The 5,588-nt window shown below is 38.2% G+C and overlaps 1 pseudogene; it reads left to right on the top strand.

The window, feature by feature from the left end:
- The first annotated feature begins 258 nt into the window (after positions 1-258).
- LOC109387671 (UTP--glucose-1-phosphate uridylyltransferase pseudogene) lies at positions 259-1,778 on the top strand (annotated as a pseudogene).
- Positions 1,779-5,588: the final 3,810 nt, after the last annotated feature.

Raw genomic sequence — 5,588 nt, 5'->3', positions numbered from 1 at the left:
AACTTACAAATTATTCTGTGTATTTTCTCCATAAACATTGAGAAGCATTAGTCATTTATATAACATATTAGTTCTTTTTTTCTATAAGCAACCAAAGCATATAAATAAGTATCTATTAACTTACAATGATAAAAAAACATAGCTATCTGAATGATTTTGGGCAAGTGCTGGGCTGGCCCTCTTGCAATCCCCATGCCACTGTCAATGTTCTATCTTTTAACATCCTCTTTCCTTGAGGACTTCAAGAGTCTGTTAAAAGATTTTAGCAAAGCAATGTCTCAAGATGACACTTCTCATTTCCAAGAAGTCATTCGACAAGAGCTAGAATTATCTGTGAAAAAGGAACTAGAAAGAATACTCATCACAGCACCATCACATGAGTTTGAACACACTAAAAAAGATCTTGATGGATTTCTCAAGCGATTTCATAGATTTTTGCAAGAAAGGGGACCTTCTGTGCATTGGGGAAAAATTCAGAGACCTCCAGAAAAATTGATTCAACCCTACGAAAAGATAAAGGCCAGGGGCTTACCTGCCAGTATATCGTCTGTGCTGAACAAGCTAGTGGTGGTAAAACCCAATGGTGGTTTGGGAAGAAGCATGGGCTGCAAAGGCCTCAGAATTCTTACTGGTGTGAAGAATGAGAACCCTTTTTGGGATCTGACCATTCAGCAAAATGAACATTTGAACAAGGCCTACAATACAGATGTTTCTCTTGTTCTAATGAACTCTTTTAACATGGATGAAGATCATATATATATATATATATATATTGATATATATATATCAAAAGTACAGCCATTGTCATGTGAAAATCTACACATTTAACCTAAGCAGGTACCTGAGGGTTAATAAAAAATCTTCACTGCCTGTAGCGAAGAAATGGTACTCAGGGAAAATACGGAAGCTTGGTACCTTCCAGGTCACAATGATATTTACGCCAGTTTCTATAACTCTGGATTACTCGATACCTTTATAGGAGAAGGCAAAGAATATATTTTTGTGTTTAACATAGACAATCTGAGTGTCACAGTGTATCTTTACATTCTTAACCTAACGAACCCACCCAATGGAAAACCCTGTGAATTTGTCACAGAAACCACAAATAAAACGTGCCGATATAAAGGGTAGGACACTCACTCAATATGAAGGCAAACTGAGGCTAGTGGAAATCACTCAAGTGCCAAAAGCACATGTCGATGAGTTCAAGTCTGTATCAAAATTCAAACTATTTGACACAAACAACCTGTGGTTCTCTCTTGCAGCAGTTAAGACTGCAGGAACAGAACGTTGTTGACATGGAAATCATTGTGAATCCAAAGACTTTGGATGGAGGCCTGAATGTCATTCAGTTAGAAACTGCCGTAGGGGCTGCCATTAAAAGTTTTGAGAACTCTCTAGGTATTAATGTTCCTAGAAGCCGCTTTCTGCCTGTCAAAACCACATCAGATCTCTTGCTTGTGATGTCAAACCTCTACAGCCTTAATGCAGGATCTTTGACAATGAGTGAAAAGTGGGAATTTTCTACAGTGCCCTTGGTTAAATTAGGCAGTTCTTTTACAAAGGCTCAGGATTATCTAAGGAGATTCGAAAGTATACCAGATGTGCTTGAATTGGATCACCTCACAGTTTCAGGAGATGTGACTTTTGGCAAGAATGTTTCATTACAGGGGATGGTTATCCTCATCGCCAATCATGGTAATCGAATTGACATCCCACCTGGAGCAGTATTAGAGAACAAGATAATATCTGGGAACCCTCGTATCTTGGACCACTAAAATGAAAAATACTGTGTACAATTTATACTAATTACAGGCTAAATAATTTCTTACAATAAAATGTTCTCTAGGATTCTAATATAGGCAAGTACTTCACATGTTATTATACACTGCAGTGTTAGTTTTTAAAGTAGAGTTTTCTGCAGTATGCTTTTAATCTAAGAAAAACACAGATGGAAGCAATGCTTTTCTTATTTGAAGAGAACTCTGAAAATGTGTTCCTCTGAAAGTGCAATATTGTTTAATCTTAGAACTGAGGCAGCTCTGCTGGAAAATCTTTTAACAGAGACCTCAATGATGGTCACTTTAAATTGCTTGTGATTTCAAAAATAAAGCCGTGAAGGAAAAAAAAATCAGCTATCTGAAATTAGGATGACTCTGCTATCACACTTAAATTTGGTCATCATTTTTTAGAGCAGTCTACACAATAAGAAAAAAAATCAATTTAAAAAATGTAAATTGCACCATTTTCAGGGACACATTAACCATTGAAAATTTCAGCCATGCGGGGCTTTTAAAACTGAAGAAATACACTTACTTAGTCCAATATAGTTCCAGTTTTCAAGGTGCATGCCTGCCTCTCACCATAAACATGTGGCTCTTTGTCTTTGGCCACCCAAATGCCACCAGTGTTGATAATTCATCAACTATCTGGTTTTTTACCTTGCCACTAACTTCAGACACCTACCTTGTGAATAGAAACTCAATGTATTTCATATAATCAATTCAGCCAGTATTACCCCTACAAGATAACAGGAGGAGGGGCAGGTGCAAATGGCAACATGGAGCCAGGGCAGAAATGGGGGTCCGTGGAAGACACTGGGGGTGTTCTGCCTTGATAACCATTCCCCTGCCCCCTCGTCCTTACTAACAGAACTAATAGGATGGCAATGTTCTCAGTAATAGGACTATATATTTTCCAGACACACTTGAAGCTAGTTTTAACAGTGTAACTAAGTTCAGTTAATGACGTGTAATCAGAAGTGTTATGTGGTACTTTCAGGATGTTTAACTGAAAGGCAGAGGGTGGAAATGACACGTCTGGGTAGGATAGATTAGATAGCAATAGAACAGTACTTCTGCTGAAAATAACGGTAAAACCCCGATAATATACAGAAGTAGCATGTTTAGTGGCAGCCAAAAGACAATAAGAACTGGGAAAAAGAGCTGAAGAACAGCTGCCAGGAGCTCCGCTGAGCAGGGAGAAAGGGGAGCTGTCAGGCCTTCCATAGCTGATTACAGCAACAAGCCAAAAGTGAGAGAGGGAAGCCTTTAATCACTTTCTGAGATGGTATGAGCAGGAGGCTAAAACCAGAGGAAAGCCAACTCCCTGACTTCGTTTACCCCATGGAAAGGCTCACCAGTTGAAGGTCAGGTGGATCCTTTTAGATATGGGGGTGGTTGCACATTTGAAGGAGCCCTGAACAAAAGGCTCTTGCAGTTCTATGGACCATGGGCCTGGGTGAGAAGGGGAAGGGCTAGGAGTGAAAAAGGACTGGTTACTGAGTCATAGTGGGAAAAATGTCTTACTCCTCCACCCCCCTCCCCCACCACTCATAAGGAGACTTTGGAAGAGATGCCAGAAGGGGACCTTGGCCCTAGGTCTAAGATAAGGAGACCTAGGAATGAAGGTACTGGGGCTAGGTATTTAAATATGAGAAGAGCATAGCTAGCCAGAGGGACCTGAGTTCTTGACAGCACTCCCTTCAGAGACTTCAATGCACTGGCTGTGCATCAAATCTTGGTAGGAGGAAGGTAGCTTTCCCCTTTGAGGTCTGTCAGGGAAAGAGTTTGCCTATGATCAGGCCTGAAAAAGCACAGAGGTTTTTCATCAGGAGCCAGGCTCCTCAGAGGTGAAGTCATTTCTGTACTGGCTCTTATTCTGGGGCCAATGATAACTCCAGGCAGCAGCAGAGGGCTCAGAATTTAAGCCTTGAGCCCATAGAGGATGCTGCTGGGGGATAGACGAATCCAGTGTTATGGTGGAATTGGGCAGCCCCAAGCATGTGATTTATTTTCCCCTGAAAATATTCGCCAAATTCTGGGCTAAATAGGGCAGGAGATTTAAAAGCGGTGGAAAGCCTCTGAAAAGCCTAACAGAGCTATCAACAGTTTTATAAGATAATAATTACAGTTTAAGACCTGAAACTGGGAGAGGTCATGGAGAATACCTAAAGCTCTTGGTTGAGTCCAAACTGGAAGTACGATAACTGTTAATGGAGCTGCAATGCAGCCATAATTCAGAACAGCTATAGTTACACCTCTCCTGTTTCAGCATAGCAGGAAAAAGATAATAATGTCTGGAGAAATATATCATCACCTAAGCCTCTATAATTTTTTTACTACAGAACAACTAGTATTTAATAAAAATTGCTAGACCATAAAATTAATATCATGAACAAAAATAAAATAAATAGAAACAGGCTCACAGATGATTGAGATACTGGTGCTGCCTGACAAGGACTTAAACATAATTATGAACAGTATATTACAATCTAGAAAAACAGATGAAAAATGGAGATTTCAGCAGAGAACTGGTATCTATAAAAGGAAACAAATAGACTTCTAGAACTGAAAATAAATTATCAAAGAATGATGTATCAGCAGAATGAAGACAGCAGAAAAGAAGATTACTGAAACTGACTCGCTAATATAAAATTAAAGGTGAAGTACAGAGGGAAAAAAGGAACATTAAAATGGGACAGTTGGAGGAGATTTGTGAGACAAATGAAAGGTCTTGTATGTGTGTAACTGAAATCCTAAAAGGAGAGAAAGAAAAAAATAAGGCAGAGGTAATATTTTAAGAGATAATGGCAAGAATTCTGCAAAACTGATACAAAACATCAAACAACAGATCAAAGTTCTGAAACACAGGCAAGATAAATACAGAGAAAACTCACATCCTAGTAAAACCACAGAAAAGCAAGGGCAGTGGAAATTGTTAAGCAAGCTAAGGAAAAGAAACATCTTCACAGGAACAACCATGAGACGTACAGCTGGCTTCTCAAGAAGAGCTGTGGAAATCATAAGGCCATAGAATGGCATATTTAAAGTATTGAAAGAAACGAACTGCCAGTATAGAATCCATTAATCAATAATAGGTCCTTCAAATTTCAAGTGAAATACAGATTTTTTTAAAAAAGAAAAACACTGAGATCATTAAAAGAAGTACTAAGTGCTATTTCTCAGGTGGGAGAAAATATATCCTACAGGAAAAATAAATATGTAGTAAATACGAAATACATGTTTTAAATATACAGGTAAATATAAATGAATATTGACGGCAAATGAAACAATAATAGTGTCTTGATTTAAATAACAATTTAGCATTAAAATGCATGGCAATTTTACCAAAAGTTGGGAGAGGATAAATAGAATTAAAGTGTTCCAAGGTTCTAACATAATAAGAGGAAGCAGTAAAAGCAGTGATTTTTTTTTAGATTGAAATATGTCAAAAATGAATGTAAGAGTGCCATTTGAGACAACATGGATGGACCTTGAGATTATTATGCTAAGCAAAATAAGTCAGACAGAAAAGTCGAGAACCATATGATTTCACTGATATGTGGGATATAAAACTTAAAACAACAAAGGAACAAGACAAACAAATGAAGAAACAAAAACTCATAGACACAGACAATAATTTAGTGGTTACCAGAGGGTAAGGGTGGAGGGGGTGGTAGATGAGGGTAAAAGGAATCAAATATATGGTGATGGAAGGAGAACTGACTCTAGGTGGTGAACACACAATGTGATATATAGATGATGTATTACAGAATTGTACACCTGAAATCTATGTAACTTTGCTAG

This window comes from Hipposideros armiger, unplaced genomic scaffold, assembly GCF_001890085.2.
Source record: "Hipposideros armiger isolate ML-2016 unplaced genomic scaffold, ASM189008v1 scaffold_165, whole genome shotgun sequence".
NCBI classification, from domain to species: domain Eukaryota; kingdom Metazoa; phylum Chordata; class Mammalia; order Chiroptera; family Hipposideridae; genus Hipposideros; species Hipposideros armiger.
This window is presented reverse-complemented; position numbering and strand designations above follow the sequence as displayed.